Here is a 24,966-nt window from a genome sequence, read left to right on the forward strand (position 1 = left end):
GGATCTCTTCCGCCCTGGAAGGCTGTCTGCCTAGGAGAAGGGAACTCTGATATAAAACCTACGGCCCGAGGACCTCGCTGTCACCGTCCCATGGCAGCTGAACCCCGGGTTTAAAGGGTGGAGCCAGTTCTGCGCACACAGCACTCCACTTGAAAGCTCCTTTGTGCAGGCAAGAAGGAAATACTCACGTCTACTCCCCCCAGTCTCATCAGACCTATATTTGCAGCCGTTGTGGCAGGACCTGTCTGTCCCGCATAGGCCTCGTCAGCCACCAGCGTGCCTGCAGAAGACGTGGATTTCCTTCCTAGATCTTCATTCACGAAGCCAAGCCATGAAAAGTCTGAAGATTTCTTTAAACACCTGCTATCTCATATACACATAAGGTTTCATAAATTCCAATGCCAGAAGGGACAATTGTGCTCATCTAATCTGATCTCCTGTGTAATACTGGCCAGAGAATCTCCCTGAAACAATTCTGTTTGAACTAGAGCATATTTTTAAAAAATCCAATTTTGATTTAAAAATGGCCAGTGACGGAAAAATGGCTGCTTTTACACAAAATCTTGCCAGTCTAGACGCACCCTAGCAGTATAGAAAATGTGTGAACTGTTTAACAAAACTTTCTCTTTTTACTGTTCAACTGTTTATAAACAAAGTAAATCTGTCAGTCAAAAATAAAGATTTTGTAATATAATTGAAATGTCCTTTAACTGTGGTAGTAGGGCACTGAAAACCTGGAGGAGGGAGGGGGCTGAAAACATGGCAGGGGGAGGGAGCTCAAGTAGGCTGCTGCTTCCCTGATTGCAGGGTCCTGCCACCTTCCTGCATCCTGGCATCGCCATGGCCTGGGATCGGGTGGAGCGAGAGCCAGTCCTGGCCTGGGCAGGAGGGGGGTGGGCAGCTGTGGGGCCTGTGAGGGCTCCAGAGCAGAAGGAGCTGGGAGGGAAAGGGGGGCTGGAGGAGCAGGGGGAGCAGGGGCCTGGTGTGCTGGAGGAGCAGTGCCAGTGACAGGGGCAGGCAAGGTGAAGACCTCCCACATTGTGGCACAGATGTCAGTGCGCTGCTGGACCAGCTCATCCAGCAGCCTGGTGTGCTACTCGGCCTCTGCCTCCAGCCTCTGCTGGAGGGTCCTGTTGAGGTCCTGCAGGGCCACTACGTGCTCCCTTAGCAGGTCTGTGTAGACACACCAGTGCCTGCGGGTGCCACGGTTCCGGGATGGTGGTGGGGTGTGTCATGATTATGAGGGTTAGCCAGCAGCCTGGGGATTAAGGGGTTAACTACACCTAGCCAGGTGGAGTGACCAGTAGGAATGTAGGAGGGAGTTTCAACCTGGGACAAAGGATTTTGGGTTTTTTCCTTTCTCCTTTTTTGTCTCTCTGAGTGAGTTCTCTGCAACTACAGAGAGGGACAAGCACGTCTCTCTCTCTCTCTCTAAGACACCATTCTTCATTTTCTGTAAGTAGGGTAAAGTTTAGGCAGATTCGTTAGGTTTTATTGTTTTAAGGATTGGGTATGGGATCTGAGATCTGGCACTGTGTAAAAGATGTTTTGGCTTTTCTTTGTAACTAAGTTCTAGGCCCATGGAGTTTCTCCATGAGTATATTTTGTTACCTCCCTATCTAGTCATTATGGTTGCAACAGGAATATTGTTGTAATAATAAAAGTTCGTTCTTTTCTTTTTATTAACCTGGCAGTGGTTAATTGTGTGCCTTGATTTTTATTTTAGGGGTAAGATTTCCCAAATGATCTTTCCCCTGATTTCTTTATCAACATTTGGGTGGTGGCAGCGGAAGTTTTATTCCCCAGATCTAGGTTTTTAAGATCTTGGGGGGAAGTTTTATACCAAAGCCTGGTAGATAAGGCTTTGGGGTACACTTGCTGGCCCCCACTTCTGCATTTATCATGCCAGAGTGGGGAAGGAGCCATGACAGGGTGGGTGTGGTGCTCCCCTGTTGGGTAGAGGGTCCGGCTCTGGAGTAAAAGAGGAGGAGACAATCAATGTCTTTGTGCACCCCTGCTGTCTCTGAGGGCAGGCTGTGCTGTCAGGGGCTCTCCTTTGGACAGGAGACTCAGGGGTGTTACATGTGACACCGTGTGTGAGTTGGGCAGCAGCCTAAAAGCCTCATAGGGGCCCCACAGTGGCAATGGGACTAGCTGGCCTCCCACACAGCCAACCCGCCTGTGTGTGGGGACCCCTCAAAGCATTCACCTGATGTTCCCTCCTCGCTGTCTATGGATGTCTGGGAGGCCTCTGGGGTATGGAGGACTGGTTCCTGGGAAAGGGTCCCTGCTACCTCCTCTTCCTCCTCCTCCTCCTTCTAGTGCAGCTCTCCCGCCTCTTCCTCCCTCAGGGGTTGGTCCACGATGTGGTGGGGTAACCTGGACTCCACCACACGCAATGGAGTCTGTGCTTCCTCACAGCCCAGGATCTACTCCAACTCCTGGTAGTAAGGGGAGCTCTGTGGGGCTGCCCCGGAGTGGGAGCTCTGGTCCCAGACCTTGGCATATCCCTGCTGCAGCTCTTTGACCTTGGCCCTCACTTGTGCCATGGTGTGGGGGTGATGCCCTTTAGTGGTCAGTCTCTGGGCCAGGTGCACATAGATGTCTGCATTCTTGTGGCGTGCCTGCAGGGCCTGCAAGGCTTCTTCCAGGGACCAGAGCTCCAGCAGGTTTTTTATTTCTGGCCCTGACCAGGCTAGTGCCCGCCTTTTGGTGCCCCTGGGTGGGTCCTCGTCTCTACCCCGAGAAGGGCCAGGGGGGCATTGAGGCTAGGACATGGCTGGCACAGGTGCTCTGGCTAGCTGCTGGACAACAATGCCTGTCTGGATGCCTGTGCCTTTAAGAGGCTGTGGCCAGGAACCACAGAGGTGTTCTACAGGTAAAGGCTAGACTGTCCACCAGGGCTTCTTTGTGGAGGCCTTTTTTTTTTTTTTTTTTTGACAGAACTGGCTCCCTCTGTCCACACACACCTTTTTTCAACAAATGTCTGTCGAAAAAGGCATTCTTCCTCATAAAACGAGGTTTACCACTGTCAACAAAACTGCCGCGTTTGTTGACTTACTATCGATGGAACATGGCGGTAGTGTAGATGCAGATATAGTTTTTTCGAAAAAAGGCCACTTTAAAAAAAACCCTGTAGTCTAGACACACCAGTACTGTTCTCATAGGGTGTGTCTAGACTACAGGGTTTTGTAGACAAAAGTGGACTTTTGTCGACAAAACTAAACCTGCGTCTACACTACCGCTGAGTTCTGTCGACATAATGTCGACAGAACTCAGCAGTTTTGTCGACGCTGGTAAACCTCATTTTACGAGGCATAACGCCTTCTGTCGAGGGTTGTGTCTAGACTACAGGGTTTTGTCGACAAAGCAGCTTGCTTTGTCGACAGAACTGAATGTAGTCTAGACGCTCTTTGTCGACAGAAGCTTTGTTGACAGTATCTGTCGACAAAACTTCTGTCGACAAAAGCCTGTAGTCTAGACATACCCATAGGGTACATCTACACTGTTTTTACATAATAATGTGCTCATGCCACAATTGCGTACTTTGACAAAAAGTCAAAAGAATGGAGGATTTTTTCTGATGGCAATAAACCTCTTTCTATGAGTAATAATGCCTTTTCTGAAAAAGATTTTTTGGTAAAAGGCATGTGTGGATGTGGAGGAGGGAGTTCTGCCATTTAGAATGACGGGGTCTAAACTAGTTGTTAGCACTCAAGAGGGGGAACTTGAAGTCCTTGCAGATAGTTTTCTGAAAACTTTTCAGCATGCAGTAGCACTTTGTGACAGGATGTTCCCCACACTGGGGCTGTGAAGATTAAACCTAGTTACCTGGCTGAGAAGACCCCGCCCCCAAGCCTTTCTGGGCATGCTTCAGTGGGAGGCCAGATATAAAGGCTTGTGGAGCCGTTCAATTGGGGCTGACTGCAGATGGGGAAGGAAGTCCTACCGGAGCTCCTGCAAAGAAGAGCCAAGATGAGGAGGCCAGTCAGCAGGGAACTGCAGGAGAAGCCTCCAGGCCAGAGGGAAGAGCTGAGGAAGAGTGCACAGGAACGATTGGTAGGAAGTAGCCCAGCACAGGGAGTTGCTTCACAGATGCTCAGCATGTTTCAGTAGGATTCCCTGCTGAGCTAGTGATGGATCACTCCATCACTGACAAGGCCCTGGGCTGGGACGTGATCCCCATCAACCCCACATGAGCATCAATACCCACTGCGAATGACTCTGGCCACTTAGGCCACACTGCCCTGCAGGAGAAGGGCATTGTTATGGACTCTGGTCATTGGGCCATGTGACGGACCCGGCGGGGTCCGCACTAGAGGAGGGAGCGGGACTCCCCCCCCCTCGGGAGAAACCGCGCGCCGCAAACGGCGCGCCGACCGGCATCGCAGCCCCGGAGTTGGGGCCGCGGCAAGCCCAACCCAGGGCACCCCGCCGGGAGCGGGGGAGGGGGCGGGCCGCGCGGAAGCAGCCAGCCCGCCCGCCTCGGCTGGCGGCATTAAACGGGGCACGAACCCACGCTGGGGAAAGGGCGGGGGCGGCGGCGGCGCACGGACAGGGCGGAACGCCCGGACGTCACTCCCTGGCGCCCATAAAGATGGCGGCCGGGCAGACGGAAAGGGGGGCAGGAGCGAGGAGGCAGCGACCCTGGCTTCCAGGGGCGCCAAGGGCTCGGCCCCCGGGGCGACCAAGAAGGAAGGAGTCAGCAGCTGGCGACTCGCGCTGGGACGCACCCGGAGACTTCGGCGCGGTGAGTGCACCCCAATCAGCCCCATCGCCGGGGCGGACAAGCAGGGAGTGGAAGGAGCCCGAGGCAGGGCCCTTTTGGCGCCCGTGGGCGGAGGAGTCGGGGGCTGCCGCCCCATCCGCCATGGAGGGCGACGCGTAGACGCCAACTCCACTTAGGGCCTCGGGCTGGGACCCGGTGGTGAGGGCGGGCCCGGGTCCCCCACTCCCACCCTTCCTACGACCCTCAAGAGCCGGAAGCAAGGTGGACGGTGCCCGCCGCAGAAGCTGGCCCGGGTCAGGTCCCCAACCCCCACCCCCTAAGACACCACGGACACCCCCCCCCGGCTGAAGGAGGAGGCCTGAACTTGGGGTTCATCCCGGGTCGAGAGGTGATCGCACCCCTTTCCTGGGTGGCCCGGTCAACAAGCCCAGGGGGCTGGGGACAAGGAGAATAAAGAAGGCGGTGGGTCCGCGGAGCCCCGCCCCCGGCTCTACGCTGAGTCAAAAAGAGGGGGCGCGAGGTGCTCGCACCCGTAAATCCGTCACAGGCCACACTGTCCTATGGAAGGAGCGCATTGTTATTAACTCTGGCCACTAGGCCTGATTGCCCTGCAGAGAAGGGGTGCGGTTATTGAATTTGTGACTGTGGCCACTAGGCCCCACTGCCCTTCGAGAAGAGGGTGTTGTTGCTAGTGACTGCTAGGCCACACAGCCCTATGGGAAGGGAGCCTTGCTATTGACTCTGCCCACAATGACTAACTGCCTTGCCGAAGAAGGGCATTGTTAGTGATGGAAACTGCAGCTCCTACAGTCTGGGACGAGTTCCAGGTATAGTTGGAAGGGGCAAAACAGCATCCCCTTTGCCCAAACTGGTACATACATGGGATTGAGCACCCCCTGAGGTGCCTTACAGGCTCAGCATCCACCCCCACAATGAGGGGGAGTGGGTGTGCTCACCCTGTAACACAGTCAAAAAAACGAAGAGAATGTTAGGACCTGAGACTACGTCTAGACTACAAATCTTTTTTGAAAGAGGCTTTTTCAAAAGAATCTTTCGAATAAACTTCTTTCGAAAGAGCATCTAGACTACAAGCAGATTTTTCGAAAAAGTGAGCCACTTTTTCAAAAGAGAGTCTAGACGCTCTCTTTCGAAAAAGCAGTTTGCATTAATAGCGCCTTTTTTCAAAAGAGTACTTTCGAAAAAAGGCATTATTCCTCATAATTTGAGGTTTACTGCGATCAAAGAAATGGCTGCGTTCTTTCGATTTACTTTCTAAAGAATGTGGCTGCAGTCTAGATGCGGGTGACATTTTTTTCGAAAAAGACTACTAGACATAACCTGAGAGACTTTCTGACTGTGCAACTGGCATTGCAGCTGGCAAGCGATGTGAAGGGTAACAAGAAAGGTTTCTACAAGCATGTTAGCAATAAAAGGGTGATCAGAGACGGTATGGGGGTCTTTATGGATGAGGGATGTGGGAAAAGCTGAAGTACTCGATGCTTTTTTTGCCTCTGTCTGCACGGACAAGGTCAGCTCCCAGACTGCTGAACTGGGCAGTACAGTATGGGAGGAGGTGGGCAGCCCTTGGTGGTGAAAAAACAGGTTAAGAACTACTTAGAAAAGCTGACAACCCACCAACCTGAAGCATATTCTCACCAGCAACTACACACCGCACCATAATAACTCGAACTCAGGAACCAATCCATGCAACACACCTCGGTGCCAACTCTGCCCACATATATACACCAGCAACATCATCACAGGACCTAACCAGATCAGCCATACTGTCACTGGTTCATTCTCCTGCACATCTACCAACGTAATATATGCCATCATGTGCCAACAATGCCCCACTGCTATATACATCGGCCAAACTGGACAGTCCCTACGTAAAAGAATTGATGGACACAAATCTGATATTAGGAATGGCAACATACAAAAACCTGTAGGGGAACACTTCAATCTTCCTGGACACACAATTGCAGATCTAATAGTAGCCATCCTGCAGCAAAAAAACTTCAGGACCAGACTGCAAAGAGAAACTGCTGAGCTACAGTTCATCTTTAAATTTGACACAATCAGCTCTGGATTAAACAAAGACTGTGAATGGCTTGCTAACTACAAAAGCAGCTTCTGCTCTCTTGGAATTCACACCTCCAGATCAGCTGCTAGAAGTGGGCCTCATCCTCCTTGATTGGATCCACCTCGTCATCTCCAGCCTGATCCCGGCCTGCATATTTATACCTGCCTCTGGAAATTTCCACTACATGCATCTGACGAAGTGGGTCTTTGCCCACGAAAGCTTATGCTCCTACACTTCAGTTAGTCTATAAGGTACCACAGGACTCCTCGCCGCTTTTTTAGAAAAGATGGACATACACAAATCTGTGGGGATGGATCTAATGCATCCAAGGGTGCTGAGGGGAGTTGGATGATATGATTGCAGAGCCATTGGTCATTATGTTTGAAAACTTGTGGTTGTCAGAGAAGCTGTCCCTATAGTAGGCCAACAGTACAAGAGCTAGAGAACTCATGTCTTAAGAAGAGGGGCAAAGGGATTATTCAAAGTACAACCCAGCTCCAGGAGGAAAACTGGGGCCTCCTGAACAGGCAAAATGAAACTGACCACGACTTTTACATGGATCCAGAATGGGTGTAAACTCGAATGGCCAAATAAGTGAAATGTATTGTAGAATGTATTGTAGAATGAGTAAATAAAACAAGACCCTGCAAAGAGATTTTTTGTTGAATTTTGTTTGTTTGTTTATTATTAATTAATCTAGTCTGGGCTAATTAATCTGCTAGAACCTGAGTGGGGTCTGTAATGTAGCCGCAGGGCCCTAAGGGGTCACAAGTGGGCATGTTTGAGAGACTCATCCCTGGATATCCCCCATCAGACTAAATACCTTGCAACCTATGTGCTTATGTAACATCCATCCCCCCCTGTAACTAAGCATTCTGCTGTCTGATGTCAAATGGAGCCAGCTCCTTAAACAAGGTGTGTGAGAACATACGCAAGTTATCATTTTGCACACCCAACCATGGTAACATCACATTCACGGGAGGCTTGGCATGCTCAGATCTCTTCACATGCTCAGTTTTGTAGCTGTGTTGTTTGACAATCTGGCCCACCAGTTCTGTCCACAAGAGGCAAAGTAGAGTGCAGATTTGAAATAATATCCTGGAGGTGTGAAAGTGAGGTCATGGGGTCCTAAGAATTGCCTCTGACTAGAAACGTCGGTGACTTAAATTTGAGGATTGTGTCATAATCACACATAATTAATGTCTACCATCTTTCTAGAAAGTGCCAGATTATTATTAACTCATCTTTTGTGTTTCCAGGAGAAACACGCTAGTCAGGGAGTGAAGCATTAGGAAATTATTTACAATTATGCTCTTGAGAGCAGTTGGCTAATTCCATCTGCTAATTAGCACCACTTCTGTAAGTATAGGTAGAGTGCTATAAATAATGTTACTGTGTGCCAAGCTGTGCCAGGATATTGGAACCTGCATCACATGTTGGAACAACTTCTCTGCCAGCCTTTTCATGAGCCCTTAGTCTTTCTCTATAGCCTTCAAAGCACAAAGAAGGCTCCAGATGAATTAGTCTGTTCTCTCTTGGGAGAGGCAGACCAAAGGACTGAGTGTAAGGCAAGTATTTCTAGGGTGCATGTGTCAGTGGACAACATAGTGGATGCAGCCAGTGAGTGGAATTCCCATTTCTGGGCTGGTCTCAGTGTGTGTGTGTGAATCTCTGAGGTACCTGGGGTTCAGATAAGGGCCTTTAGGAGAAAGTGCTACTGAATGAGCTAAAGTAGGGCTGGGCAAAATACAGCCCAGGGGCCAGATCTGGCCCTCCAAGCCACCGGATCTGGCCCACAGACCACCCTGCTGGGCCCTCAGGCATGCAGCTGCCACTGTTTAAAGCACAGTCAGTGCAACTCTGCTCTGCAGGAAGGGGGAGGCGTTGTGTGGTCTCCCTGCCCCCAGCCCAATCCTCAGCTCCTAATGGCTGGAAACAACTGGTCAATGGGATCTAATCCCAGCCAATCTCTCAGCTCCTATTGGCTGGAAACAACTGGTCAATGGGAACTGATCCCAGCCAATTTCTCAGCTCCTATTGGCTGGAAACAACCAGCCAATAGGAGCTGAGAGATTGGCCTGGGTGATGAGGGCAGCACAACCCTCTCCCCTCCTCTTGGAGCTGAGAGCCACATGGAGGGAGCAGTCTGCATTTTCAAATGGTCTGGGGCTGCAGCAAGCAGAGAGCCCAGCCTGCCTTGGGGGATGCTGTAGGGTGCTGGCCAGGAGACATTTAGGTAAGCACCTCCCAAGCCAGAGCCTGTCTCTGGCACCCCAGCCCTTCCCGCACACCAACTCCCTCCCCCAGATCACCACCCAAACCCTCTGTACCTCTCTCCCAGTTCACAACTCCCTCCCAGAGCCTGTGACCTCCCTCCTACCACCTCTCCCCAGGGCCAGAATCCTCTCCTGCACCCAAACACCCTCCCTGCCCCTGCCCCCCATCCTCTGACGCAGGTGACAGCTCCCTCCTTCACCCAAACTCCCTCTCAGACCTCACACCATCTCCTGCACCCCAGTCCCTTACCCATTGTGCCCTTGTGCATCCAGCCTCCATCCTAGAGCCCTGCACCTGCTCCACAGAAAAGTGTGGCCTTTGACCATTTTCCAAAATCTTGGAGTGTCCGCTCCCAACCAAAAATTATTGCCCTCCCTTGAGCTAAAGGGAAACCCTTCCATTTTTATCTGGATATTGGTGTTGTGCACATTGGAAACAGGAGTCCCTCAGGCATCTAGTTTTTGTGTGTTTGTGTTGATGGTTACTGGAGGTTGCTACAGTCAGGACACAGACTCAGGAAATCTTAAAAACAACAAATAGTCTAGCAGCACCTTAACGACTAACAAAATATGTAGATCTTATCATGAGCTTTTGTGGACACAACCCACTTCTTCAGATGAAGGGAGTATTAAAGGTACAGGTCCAAAATAAATAGGCTGCATCTAGACTGGCATGATTTTGCGCAAATACTTTTAACGGAAAAGTTTTTCGTTAAAAGTATTTGCGCAAGAGAGCGTCTATACTGGCATGTGCCTTTGCGCAAAAGATTTGCTTTTGTGCAAAAGCATCTGTGCCAGTGTAGACGCTTTCTTGCGCAAGAAATTAACGTTGCTGTCTACACTAGCCCTCTTGCGCAAGAATACTTGTGCAAGAGGGCTTATCCCTGAGCCGGAACGTCAGAGTATTTGCGCAAGAAGCACTGATTTTGTACAGTACAAAGTCAATGTGCTTGTGCAAATACTCATGGCCAGTGTAGACAGGCGGCAAGATTTTGCTCAAAAGTGGCCGCTTTTGCACAAAATCAAGCCAGTCTAGACGCAGCCGTAATGTCTTTATTCATACCTTTATGATGGGTCCCAAACCTGTAAATGAAGTTCCACGGCTTCCCTGTGTATTTGGCTTGTGGAATTGGCCTGAGACAACACAGCTATTCCTAGGCTCCACATTACACTGCCCCTTTGAAGCGTGGCAGTGGCACTTCAAAGGGGCAGCGCAGCATTAACACCTGTGATTAATGCATTAATCCTGAACTGCATTAATCACAGGTGTTAACGCAGGTCAATTGATAGCCCTAATTATTTTCTTCTTTAAGTACAGGGCAAAAACAGCTTCTCGGCACAACAGTGTTCCTCCACCCATGGAGAAAAAGGAAAAATAGTCCCTGTACTATGCTCTTACAGTAGGGCACACAAGATTCTTTTAGGAGTGTCACTGAGGAGCAGGATTTTAAGAAGGTATGAAATCCCATTTCAGCAGAGTATACATGGGCACTTCCAGAGTGTTAGCAATTTCTGTTGCAGGGCAGGTGAAACTCAGAGTTCAGTCATACCATGCCACTGGAAGTGCAGGTCTAAATGAGTTTACTAATTCTCATAGCCAGAGGATTTCATAAAGGAAAAGATTTGTTAAGATCCCTCTGGGTAATGTTTTCAATGTGCCTCATGGCCAGGTTTTCAAATGTATTTAGGCACATGAAGATGCAGACAGGTGCCAAGGAGGCTTTGCAAAATTGATTTCAATATGAGATCGGCAACTATAAACATTAGAGGGTTTGAGCCCAAGTGATTCTCAAAACTACAATGCTTCTGAAAATGTTAGCCTTTAATCCTCCTTGATTTTTATTTTCCTCGTAGTTTATTTTCTACAGTGGGTTCAGAGACACCTGGCACATTATGGGATAAGAACATAAGCAGGGCTCGACAATTAGTGTAATCTACTCACCCGTGGCGAGTAGATTACAAGCCGACACAGCCATGGAGCGCAGTCAGTGCATGTGCAGTGTGGTCTGTGCAGGCGCAGCTTGCTGAACTGCGTGGCTGGCAAGTGGGTGAGCCCTGAACATAAGAATGCCCATGCTGGGTCAGACAGTGCCCTGTCTGCCAACAGTGGTCAATGCCAGGTGTCCCAGAGGGAGGGAATCGAACAGGTAATGATCAAGCGATCTCTCGCCTGCCATCCATCTCCACCCTCTGACAAACAGAGGCTGGGGACACCATTCCTTACTCATCCTGGCTAATAGACATTAATGGACTTAACCTCCATGAATTTATCTAGTTCTCTTTTAAACCCTGTTATAGTCCTAGCTTTCACAACCTCCTCAGGCAAGGAGTTCCACAGATTGACTATGCACTGTGTGAAGAAGAACTTCCTTTTATTTGTTTTAAACCTGCTGTCCATTAGTTTCATTTGGTGGCCCCTAGTTCTTATATTATGGGAACAAGTAAATAGCTTTTCCTTATTCACTTTCTCCTCACCACTCAAGATTCTATAGACCTCTATCATATCCCCCATTAGTCTCCTCTTTTCCAAGCTGAAAAGTCCCAGTCTCTTTAATCTCTCCTAGTATGGGACCCGTTCCAAACCCCTAATCATTTTAGTTGCCCTTCTCTGAACCTTTTCTAATGCCAGTATATCTTTTTTGAGATGAGGAGACCACATCTGTATGCAGTATTCAAGATGTGGGCATACCATGGATGTGTTTGCACACAGTAGCATTACTAATTATTACATTGGAGTAGAGTACCCCAGAACTAGACCCAAGGCAATATATTGCAGATGCAATTTCCCAAGGAAACTGGAATATAAGGAGATTAACAAATGCCACCTTAACGTGCTTTAAATATTGTTGAGGTACTAAAACAGTTATTTTCATTGTTTTGTATGCTTTTACTGTTTGTACACTCAACCACTGCCTGTGTTTTCTGCCTAAGTGCAGGGAATTGGACTGTAAACTCAGCCAAACAGTCTCAGATATTAAAAATGATCTTCACACCAAATGCCTGGAACAATTTTATAAAAATGAAATTACAGCTTAAAGGATGGCATACAATCAACATTCTCCTTTAGTTTGGGGAAACAAAGCTCATCCCCACCGAAAACAGGGGAAGGTGCTTGAAGTGGGATTTCCATGTTCCAGTCTCAGTGTAGATTCAATTAGAAATACAGGAATTGCCTTAATGTTTCAGGTCTTAAAATGGGGAAAGGAAGAAGGTGCGAGAAGAGTTAATGACTGGGGGAACAAACACCGTGGTTATTTTCAAAGAATCATAGAAATCAGAGGTGGAAATGGGTTCTGTAATGGGCACTTGTGAATGAAACTAAAAGCATTTACCACACATGCTGGGATATTTCCAGATGCCCTTTGCAAACCTACTCCCATTAGGTTAATTTTGTCCATTTTCTGGCTAACGCTGGAGTGTTCCCTACAGCTTAGTCCTAGTAAATTACCCAGCTTGCTTTTCAGTGACTCATCCAGACCGTTGCAATATTTCCTGAGGAACTTTTACAGCTCTTCAGTCTCTACAATGAGCTCATTGACTGTTCATTTCCAAAAAAGGAAATATAATCTTCACTAAACTCCTTTCCAGAATTAAAATAAAAAGCACCACAAAGATAAGTTTCTTGAAGCTTAAATAAACACCATCTATTGTTTCCAACTCAGGGCTCCCTATTCTCCTCCTCAAGTGTCATTCTTCTAGAACAGTTTCTTCTTTATCCCTTTGCCAGTCTGTGAGCCTCAAGTATCAGAGGGGTAGCAGTGTTAGTCTGGATCTGCAAAAGCAACAAGGAGTCTCATGCATCTGATGAAGTGGGTCTTTGCCCATGAAAGCTTATGCTCCATTACATCTGCTAGTCCAGTGGTCCCCAACCTCTACGGGCTCCCGGGCGCCCGGGGGCGGGGCCACTCACGCGCCGGGCGCCCGGGGGCGGGGCCGCGCATCCTGGGGCACGCCAGGGCCGGGGCCGCCCGAGCCCCTTGTGCCCGGGGCTGGTGCCGCCGCCCGAGCTGCGTGCCTGGGGCCGGCACCGGCGCCGCGCACCCGCATGTGCCCCGGGGCTGGGGCCGCCCGAGCGCCGCGCACCAGGCGCCGGTGAGTGTCGCACGCCTGGGGCCTGCGCTTCCAGTGCGCCGCGTGCCGGAAGGCGGGTCCAGCCCGGGTTGTCGGCGGGCTCCTACAAATGCCCCGGCGGGCGCCATGGTGCCCGCGGGCACCGCGTTGGGGACCACTGTGCTAGTCTATAAGGTGCCACAGGACTCCTTGTCGCTTGTGAGCCTCAAGGGTTTCAGTGAGCCTGCCCTCACTGAATCTCCCCCACTTTTGATCAAGAATCACATTTCCTCCTTGAACTATCGAAAGAAGCCTCACAGTCCCCTGGACTGGTACTTGAGGGCGGGTGGAGTGGATCTCAGGTGCAGAGGGGGTTATATTAGGTTTTTTTATTATACCCTATAGCAAGTTATCAGAAACACATACTTAGGAGTTCCTGTCTCCTAGTCCTGTCCACTAGGCCCTGTTGCCTCAGGCTAAACCGAATGCCACTTGTACCTTTTTTCTCTGCTCTAGCGCACCCTCTCCCTGATGGTATTCTCTTTTCCAGATTGTCTAAAACTGCATTCTGGAAAAGTGCCTGAAATATCTCAATTTTTCCTTAGTATTCCCTGTCTCAATCCCTCCTTTTAGACAGGGCTCACTTATCGCTCATCTTTGTTCAATTTAAATCTGTAAGGCTACATTTTCTGAAGTCTCCCACTTTTTGGGTATATCTACACTACAAAGTTAATTCAAACTGACAGTTGTTAGTTTGAATTAACTTTAATAGCGGCTATAAATACACACCGCTAGTTCGAATTTAAATTGAACTAGAGGAGCGCTTAATTCGAACTAGGTAAGCATCATTCTACGAGGAGTAACGTCTAGTTCGAATTAAGTAGTTCGAATTAAGGGCTGTGTGTAGTTCTTAATCTGTACTTTCTCCACTATGGGCTGCTGACCTCCTTCCCATTCTGCATTGTCCAGTGCAGTAGTCTGGGAGCTGACCTTGTCTGTGAAGACAAAAGCAAAAAAGAGCATTGAGTCCTTCAGCTTTTCCCAAATGACAGCTTTGTCTACGACTGCAGGGTTTTTGCACAGGAAGCCTTTTGCAGTCTTACACAAAAACTTCTTGTACAAGAGAGCATCCACACTATTGGACACTCTCATGCATATAAAGCCACCTGGAATCAATTCTAGCTGGGTTAGAGGTCACCAGTCACTCTTGAGTGCTGTTGCCAGAGCCTTCCAGAGACTCGTGCTTAAAGGGAGCCCCCCTGTGAACATCCACTTCTCTGTTTCTGCTGCCTGCTTGCTAGCCTCTTTGGCAAAGCTAAGCTTCAGCAGTGCCTGCTGTGTATGCCCTGTGCTTTTTTTGTGGATGACACAGCTTTTGCCTACTGTACTCTGTGCTATGGAGCTGGAGCTGCCCCTGGGCATGCAATGGACTCCCCAGGGCTATGCTGCACTCCCTGCGGTGCCTGCTTCAAACAGCGGTCCTCTTCCAGCTGGAGGTGGACCCTGAGATCTGTCTGGCTGCAGGTGGTCCTCTCCAGCTGCCCTAGCCCATCATACCCAGAAGATTCTGGAGGCTGGAGACCAGCTCGGACTGGTGGGACCAGCTGGTCATGGAGCAGTGGGATGAACAGCAATGGGTGCAGAACTTCTGCATGCGGAAGGCCACCTTCCTGGAGCTCCGTGCCTGGCTTGCACCTGCCCTCCAATGATGTGACAGCTACTTGCGGCCTGCCATCCTGCTCGGTGGCTAACCAGTTTGGGGTGGAGAAGTCCACTGTCGGGGCCATCCTAATGCAGGTAAGGAGATCACAGGCTGCACCCCCTGCCCGGGGGGGCAGGAGGGAGTTGCATAAGGGGGACCCTCAGGGCAGGAGGGCTGGGGACTGTACGCAGTGGACTGGGGGTGGGAGGAAAGCCCTGGCCCCAGGGACTGATGCCTTCTCAACCTCATACTGGCCTGGTGTGGGGGGTGAGGGTGGTGGGCACAGGCTCACGGGGAGGGGGAGATTCCTGCGGAGTAAGGGGGCCCAGGAGGCAGGGCGGCCACGTCCCCCTTGGAGCACACAACCCCTCTCTCATTCTCTGTATTGTGTGTTTCTTTCTCTCTTTCTGCAGGTCATCTGGGTCATCAGCTCCCTGCTGCTGCACAGAGTCATCTGTATTCATGACCTGAAAGCCACTATGGGCGGCTTTGCTGTCCTGGGGTTCCCCAGCTGTGTGGGAGCAATCGATGGTACGCACAGCCCCATCTGGGCACTGGAACATCGAGTGGCCCAGTTTGAGAACCGCGAGGGCTACTTTTCTGTAGTCCTTCAGGCTTTGGTAGACCACTGGGGCCACTTTACAAACAGTTATGTGGGTTGGTCGGGCAGGACTCACGATGCCTGAATATTTAGAGACTCAAACCTATGTGCCCAGCTGGAGGCGGGCACCTTTTTCCCCGACGGGAGTTTCCGGTGGGTGACCAGACTATGCCAGTGTGCATAGCGGGGGATGCGGCATACCCACGAATGCCCTGACTAATGTGCTCCTACTCCGGCTAGCTGGATCGCACCACGGACATTTTCAATGCTCGCCTCAACAGGCAAGGGAAGTGTGTGGCCATAGTGGGATCCCCTGATAGGCGGCAGGGGAACCCTGATGTGCAGCAGGGCAACCATGTGCAGCCTGCCCCTCCCTGGGGGAGGGGGTGCACACACAGCTGCAGCTTGCTCTGGTGTGTGTGAGTGTGAGTGAGAGTGAGAGAGAAGTGGCTTCCTCGCACAAGCAGGAATGTCCATTTGCTGTGTGCAGCACTCCGTGTGCTGTGGGGTCATGCCTGTGCCCTTGCAGCTAGCCTGCATGCAGCTGGCTGCACCCCCCCTACCTCTTGGGGGCAGAACTCGTGTGGCCATGCATGAGGCTGGCAGCCGGCTCCAGGGCATGTTGGGGGGGGGGGGATGGCTGCTGTGGCCATGTGCTACATCAGACAGCAGCAGCATGTGCTGGCCTAACAGTCTGCGTGACACTCTGTCCCCTGCCCCCTGTGCGGCCACCTCCCCTACCGTGTGCATGTGTGTGTGCGCCAAGGTACCTGAAGATCCCTCCCAACCCTCCTCGGAAGCCTGGGAGATGTCCTGGTCGTCCTCCTATTCCTCCGTCGGGGGCCGGACCTGCCCCTCCGTCTCCTCCGGGTCGGAGACGAGGTCCGGGAGCTGCACTAATGGCTGCTCCAGCCCAGAGTCCACCAAGATGTAGGGGGAAGAGGGTCCCTCCCCAAGGATGTGGTGGAGCTCCTTGTAGTAGGGGCAGGTGTGGGGTCCTGCCCCTGAGCGCCCCCTCCACTCCACTGCCCTTACATATACTTGACGGAGCTCCTTCACCTTTGCCTGGACCTGTTCCACAATCCGGGCAGGGTGACCTCGCTCCGTCAGGGACATGGCCACGAGGGAACAGAGGGTTCCTGGAGTGACTCCTCCTCCCCCCACAATTCGAGGAGGGTCGCTATTTCTGTGCTCAACCAGACTGATGTGCTGCCATTGCTTCCCCTGGGGAGGGGGCCCTGTGAGCCCTGTGGCTGTTCCCTGTCAGGACCGGGGGGTCTTGGGCACTTCCCAGGCTGTGATCAGCATGACATGTCACAGCACTGCACCATCCACTTTGCTCCCGCCTGCCCTGCCCTGTGTGTGTTGGACCCTCACAGCACTCACCTGATGATCCCTCCCCGGTGTCTGAGGTTGTCTGTGAGGCCTCCTGAGTGTGGGCGCCTGGCTCCTGGGTGCTCCGTGTGCTGCCTTCCTCCTCCTCTTCCTCCTCTTGGAGCTCCTGGTCATCTGGATGGTGTGGTGGCCACTGCTGCACAGGGGTCTCCAAGCCTGACTCCACAAGCCTCTCAGGAGGCAAAGGTTCTCCTGCCCCCAGGATCCTGTCCAGGTCCTCGAAGTATGCACAGGAGTGTACCATTTCCCCAGTGCAGGAGCTGTGCTCTTGGGCTCTGACATACCCCTGCCTCAGCTCCTTGACCTTGGCTCTGACCTGCGGTGCCGTGTGGGGGTGGTGGCCTTTCTTTGCCAGGCCATCAGCCATTCTGGCTTATATGTCAGTGTTCCTGTGCCTAGCCTGTGGGAGAGGAAGAGCCTCCTCCTCAGCCCTCAGCTTCAGGAGGGCTTTGATCTCGGGCCCTGACCAGGAGGGTGCCTGGCATTTTGTGCTCCGGGATTCCTGGGGGGATGTGTCCCTGGAAGGGCCAGGAGAGTCTTGGGGGGCTTGTCCCTGTGACATAGCTCCGACTTGCCTGACCAAACAGAGCTGCGCAGTCAGGGTCCTCTCTGGAGCTGGCTTGCTGCCAGAATGGTAATCCTGGGTGCCTGTCCCTTTTAAAGATGTCTCTGGCCAGGAACAATAGAGTTGAAAGCAGTAGCAGGAGAGTCCACCAGGGCTTCTTCCCAGAGGCCTTTACTGTCAACATAAATTCTCCCCTGAATCCACACTTACCTTCTGTCGACAGAACTCTGTGGACAAGGTGTTATTCCTCTTGAATGGGGTTTACCACCATGAACAGAACTGCCGCATTCTGTCAATTTTCTGTCAACAGAACTCAGCGACAGTGTAGATGCAGGTATAGTTTTGTCGACAAAAGTCCACTTTTGCTGACAAAACCCTGTAGTCTAGACACATCCTAGGTTAACTCTCACATCCCTTACTAGCTGCAATTCTAATTTTGCTTTCAGCTTCCCCAGTACTCCTCTACATGCTTGAGCAATAGATTTGTGTGTGTCTCTGGTCATCTATCCAAGTATTCACTTCTTATAAGTTTCCCTTTTTTGTTTAAGCTTGCCAGGGATTTCACTGATAAGCCAATCTGATCACCTACCACATTTTCTTTTCTTACTGCACATAGGGATGGTTTGTGCCTGTGCATTCAATAAGTTTTCTTTAAAATACAGCCAGCTCTCCTGGACTCCTTTCCCCATCATGTTAGCATCCCAGGGGATCCTGGCCCTCAGATCTCTGAAGGAGTCTGAAGTCCAGGGTGTGTATTTTGCTGCCCTCCTTTCTTTCTTTGGTCAGGATCCTGAAATCTACCATCACTGCTGCCAAGGTTATCACCCACCTCTACTTCCCCCACTAGTTCCCTCCCTGTTTGTGAGCAGCAGGTCAAGCTGTGCATGGCCGCTGGTTGGTTCCTTCAGCACTTGTACCAGGAAGTTATCCCCAACATTCTCCAAAAACTTCCTGGATTGTCTGTGTCCTGCTGTATTGGTCTCCCAACAGATAGCAGGGTGATTAAAGTCCCCCATGAGAACCAGGGCCCGTGATCTGGAAGCTTCTCTTAGTTGTCCAAAGAAAGTCTGGTCCACCTCATCTGCCTGATCTGGAGGTAGCATACACCGACCACGGCATCACCTCTCTTGCTCTGGCCGCGAAGCTTAACCTGAAGACTCTCTACAGGCTTTTCTACCTCTCTATACTAGAGCTCTGAGCAATTGTACTGTTCTCTTGCCTACTGTGCAACTCCTCCTCCTTTTCTCCCGTCTGTCCTTCCTGTATAGTTTATACCCTTCCATGACAGTGCTTCATTGACAGTCACAAAAAGCTTCATTTTGACTAAGGAATTCGCAGGGCCTGAAAGGGAAAACAACACACAATGAGTTAAATTTGTGGTATGAGAATTATTTATGGAGCCTTGCAAAAGACATTCAGGTTAGCACCAGACATTCTAAGTCACTAAGTTTGAGTCTCAATAGAGGCTGGCATTTCAGCCCAGGAGTTACAGATGCGGAACAATAAACTGTCTGCTAACCATCCTCAGGGAAGGGCATCCAGACATTAAAAAGTGTGTGCATATGTGTGTGTGTGTGTGTGTGTTTATTTTCTGTCTTGATAAGTCAAAGGCAGAAATGACTCTGATATGACCCTATTTGCAGCATCTCCTCTGGGCGAGTGGGTACCAAAGATATGCATTGTGACCATCATGAAGGAGGAAAGTCTGGCTGCTGAAGTATTTAATTCAAGTATTTAACTGAAGTATTTTCTGGACAAACTCTGTTCAATCACAACATTTTTATGCTCCTGATTTAAAAGGCCAAAGTTTGCTGGTGTTTTATTTTTATTCCCTTTTATTTGATTTTATATTTTCAGTGTGTCGTAAGAGGATAAATCATCAAATCACAGGCTCGCAACAGGGCATACACTATAAAGCATCACCTCATTACACACATAAGTATTTCGGATTAAAATTATAGGCTAGTAGCACATATGAGACAGGATTATAATTAGGATCTACACTCATGACTGATGAATCACAACAGAGCATTAGCTATGCCAGCAGTCTTATACTTTGCAGTGGGTCAAAAGCCAAGGATTTAAGAAAAGCAATTCAGCAGAGAGCAGCTACAGGAATTGACTACATATCTCAGTGCCAATGGGTGACTTCCCTCTCATGCTTTCTTCTTGAAGTCAAACTAATTCTCATGGATGGCACTAGGGCATACTGACATGTGTCTAAGGGTATGTCTACACTACCACCCTAGTTCGAATTAGAAAGCCTAATTCGAACTACCTACTCCGTGCTGCGTGTAGCCACCGGCACGGAGTCCGAACTACTGGGGATTTAAAAATGGCGGCACCCGGCAAGATGCAAACGAAGCCTGGGATATTTAAATCCCGGGCTTCATTTGCAACTTCGATTGACTACATTAACCACCCTAGTTCGAACCCTAAGGGATTTGATTCTGGGGAGACCAAGTTTGGAGTGTTCTATCTTTAAAGGAAGTGATGAGCAGGATTGAAGTTGAAGAGAACCTGATTCTATACTACTGGAAATACTGCTACACAACCACCATGTTACCTATGCCCAGAAGCAAAAATGAAACCAGAATGGGGAATGTTAAACTAAGCATTTAGTTAGCATGATGAGCATCATGAATAAGCCCGTCTTCAGATATGCCAATTCTTGGATCTATATTTTTTAACCTAGTTCATGTAAGAATAAGGAAACAAAGAGGACTGAGACTTTCTGCCATTCAGAGTAAAATTCACTGCATACTTGCCATACCTTTACATATTGCCCTGGTTTATACTAGGGAGTTATTCTGAAATACCCTCTTTTACTTTGAAATAATAAGTAGATCATCAACACTACCAACCCTATTATTCTGAAATAAAGGGCTGGTTATTTCAAAATCTTTCCTACTGCTTTCCATGAGGAATAACACTTATTTTGAAATGGAGAGTGCTCCACTTCTGCTATTTTGAAATATCAGTTCCCCAGAGTAATTCAAAGTAATTACTCTGCAGTGCTTACTGGGGTTCTAAGTTGAGGTAGTGCTTCCACAATACGGGTGTGTCTACATTGCACTATAGGTCGAAATAAAATACACAACTAGAGTTACACAAATTACATAGCTTAGTTTGATGTTATTTTGAAATAGCTTATTTTGAAATTTGGCGCTGTCTACGCAGCACTTATTTTGAAATAAGTTGCTATTCCTCGTGGGATGAGGTTTACAGGGAAGTTGGAATAGCAAACCCATTATATTTTGAAATAACGGGCATGCGCAAAAGATGCAGAATAGCACCTCTGGTATCCTGAAATAGTGCTGCAGTGTAGACACAGTCTAAGGGTATGTCTACACAGCGGCGGTATTTGGGATAACCTGCGCGTCTTAACAGCACACCCGTTATTTCAAAATACATTTTGAATGGGCTTCTTATTCTGGCTTCCTATAACCTCATTGCATAAAGATTAAGGAAGATTCCAGAATAGTGATTTATTTCAAAATTATCACTGTGTAGACAGCACCAAATTTTCATAGAATCATAGAATAATAGGACTGGAAGGGACCTCGAGAGGTCATCGAGTTCAGTCCCCTGCCCTCAAGGCAGGACCAAGCTCTGTCTACACCATCCCTGATAGATGTCTATCTAACCTGTTCTTAAATATCTCCAGAGAGGGTGATTCCACCACCTCCCTTGGCAATTTATTCCAATATTTGACCACCCTGACAGTTAGGAATTTTTTCCTAATGTCCAATCTAAACCTCCCCTGCTGCACTGTAAGCCCATTACTCCTTGTCCTGTCCTCAGTAACCAAGAGGAACAAATTTTCTCCTTCCTCCTTGTGATACCCTTTTAGATATTTGAAAACCGCTATCATGTCCCCCCTTAATCTTCTTTTTTCCAAACTAAACAAGCCCAGTTCATGAAGCCTGGCTTCATAGGTCATGTTCTCTAAACCTTTAATCATTCTTGTTGCTCTTCTCTGTACCCTTTCCAATTTCTCCACATCTTTCTTGAAATGTGGACACAGTACTCCAGCTGAGGCCTAACTAGTGCAGAGTAGAGCGGCAGAATGACTTCACGAGTTTTGCTTACAACACACCTGTTGATACAACCACGAATCATATTTGCTTTTTTTGCAACAGCATCACACTGTTGACTCATATTCAACTTGTGGTCCACTATGACCCCTAGATCCCTTTCCGCCATGCTCCTTCCTAGACAGTCGCTTCCCATCTTGTATGTATGGAACTGATTGTTCCTTCCTAAGTGGAGCACTTTGCATTTCTCTTTATTAAACCTCATCCTGTTTACCTCTGACCATTTCTCTAACTTGCTAAGGTCATTTTGAATTATGTCCCTATCCTCCAAAGAAGTTGCAACCCCACCCAGTTTGGTATCATCTGCAAACTTAATAAGCGTACTCTCTATCCCAATATCTACATCATTGATGAAGATATTGAACAGTACGGGTCCCAAAACAGACCCTTGCAGAACTCCACTTGTTATCCCTTTCCAGCAGGATTTAGCACCGTTAACAACAACTCTCTGACTACAGTTATCCAGCCAGTTATGCACCTACCTTATCGTGGCCCTATCTAAATTATATTTGCCTAGTTTATCAATAAGAATATTTTGAAATAAGATGTTTTGAAATAAGCTATGCTATTTGCGTAGCTCAAATTGCATAGGTTATTTTGAGACACATGCTATTGTGTAGATGTATCCTAATGGAGCCTGCCTCGGACGAATTTTGAAGGCTCCACTGTAGTGGGGACATGCTATTTCAGTTTTGTTATTTCAGGAGTTATTTCAAATTTAGTTATTTTGAAATAATTTCCTAGTGTAGACATGCCTATAATGTCTACATGTGAATGATTCTTTGCTGGGGTGCAGCGGTGTTGGGCCATAGCATGCTTTGTTTGCACAAGTGTAGGATGTTCATGAAAACATTTGCACAGCCTTAAACTACCAGGAATTTTAGTACAAATAGTCCAAAAATTGGTAGCAGATAATGAAGATAATGAAGTTTCATTAATCTCTATTTATTATTTGTTCGCCTATTGAGAGTATTCAGTCATCCAATTAAAAAGTAGAAACTATATCATGTAAATTAGAAGATCAGTCACACCCCATGAATATAAATAGGGAACAAATGATGAATTAGGTATGCAGACATAATCATATAAAAGGGCACATTCGCAATAATCCCAACAAGGAAAAACATTCTGCAAGTCACAGTGTGTGCAAAGCAGACTAAACCTTTATGCACATTCAGATACGTGCAGCTCTAGTGGAGTGCACATTTCTCTATTTTGATGCATCTTGCCTCCAGCACTTACTTTTGTTACATTGTCATACACACACACACACGCACATTAGTGCACCATTCAATGACACAAACATTCTGCATCTTAACTTTAAGTAACTCTGCTGTGCATGCAGAGATAAGTGCTATCACTGGGTCAGCTAAGACTCAGTGATTGTGCTTTGAAATATAGTGTTACTCTCTCTGTTCAATAGCGCTGATTGGCTGTGATGATTAACTGGATCAGGTGAGAAGAAAGTGGTGTTCATGGGCTGACCAGGAGGATCATGGATGCAATCAGCTTAAGCATCTGAGAATGAGTGCTCATTTAGTTCTTCAACCATGCTATACTTCACTATTTGCTTGAGTTTCTAAGGAACCGGCGGGGGAGGGGAAGGTTGTGTTTTCAGGGTAATATCATGTACCTTCCAATTTTCTACCTCCTGACTCTTACTGGGTGGCATGGACAGCTCTGCTTCTGAATATAGCAAAGCCCAAAAGGAAGTGATGCTCTAAAAGAAAAAGCAACAAATGGTGACTAATGGCCAAAATTCTCCATTCTGGTCTGTGATCTGGATGCAGGAAGCTGAGACTCATCATTCTTGCATTCTGTTCCCAACTGAGCCACTATGTCATCTTTTCTTTTCTTTCTCCCTATATTAAATGCCTGATGCCTACGGAAACAAGTCATACCAAGACAATTAAGTTTAGAGAAGTCTAAACATAAGCAGCATAACACCTGCAGAACCAGATGTTCAAGTTCATTTACTTCAATAGGGCTATGATGATTTACATCTGCTGAGTGTTTGGCCCCCACGTAGTAGTTTGGACTGTAAACCATGGTCTGAGAAGGTTAGGTGACAATTATCATGAATGCAAGATCTGGTACAAAATTATATACAGATTATATTGTATTGTGTGCTGTACAATACAATATTCTATTGTATAATATATTAGCTAGAGATCGGACATAGCTAGAGAAATATGACCAGGATCCTATAGGTTTTACATGGTGTCATAGTTCAGTGCTAAGTGCATGTTTGACCCTTTCTTGGTCTTTCTCTCTTAGTGTACCCCCTGAAGATTTTAAGTCCTGATCCTTTATATCTGTGGGGTAGAATCCCACACTTTCCCCCACCTTATGGTATTCTGTGTACCAACTGCACGTATCCGGCAGAGTTGACTTGACTGTGCTTTCGGGAGGCTAGTGGTAACTTCAGTGAGCCAAAATGGCTCCTTAATCTAAACTATTGTTTTATCTTAACAACAACTGCAAAGCAGAAGAGAAAAAGTTTCAGAACAACAAAATGCTTGTCTCACTTGGGGTCTGACCATCCTGAAATGGAGACATAGGTAGTTCTGCTTCTTCAAGACACCCCTAACTGCAGGACTTGGGTCTATTTCTCTCCCTTAACTATCCATACCCCTTATCAAGGGACTATGTCCACCTTTAAGCCTACTGGGGGCATTTTTATCTTCTTTACACATGGCTGGAGTCCCTCTTAGGAAAAAGCCATCTGGCAGGCCCAGCCAGGGAACAGAGCCAAGGCGTCTAAGGGAATTGCTCTACATTATCCAGTATGCCTCTAAGTGTGTGTCAGGATATGTGACTAACTACCACCCTTCAGCTCCCTTCCAGGCTACATTTCCTGCCAAACCCACCAGCGAATCAACACAATAGCTGAACATAGTAAACAGCACAACAGCCTGGTCACTATGCATTAGTCGTAAATTATTACAGACAGCTCCAAGTCAGGGAGAGAGTAGCCGGGTATGGATGGCGGGATTAGACCCTGCATGCTCAGCTGCACAAATGTGACATGGGATGGCTAGGCAGGCGAGGCACCCTTTGTAAACCAAAGCCCTTTCTCAAATGATGCTGCCGTTTCCTATGTTCACCCCTACTCTTGTCAATCAAATCTAATCAGCCCAGCCATGGAGGCCTGGCCAACCTGCTTTCAGGCTCATTTTTCAATTTTGATTGCTGCCCCTCCTCATACAGCCGTGCTTGCCACATTCAGCAAGGTCACAGAAATTATCCAAATTAACAGAATGTGCTGCACATCCAGCCAGGCTCCACGTGACCTTGTTTTACCACTCACTGCACTCCAGGACTCAGTGCTCCATGGCTTCCTTGTAACTTTTTAGCAAGTAAGGCTGTTGTACATCAGCCTGTGTGACAGGCAGCTCTGCGGGTCACCCTCTGCATCACACGTGAGATGCAGCTCTTCCACCAGGCTTTCCCCAACTGCACATTAAG

Source organism: Pelodiscus sinensis, chromosome 18 (assembly GCF_049634645.1).
Source record: "Pelodiscus sinensis isolate JC-2024 chromosome 18, ASM4963464v1, whole genome shotgun sequence".
In the NCBI taxonomy this organism is placed as follows: Eukaryota; Metazoa; Chordata; order Testudines; family Trionychidae; genus Pelodiscus; species Pelodiscus sinensis.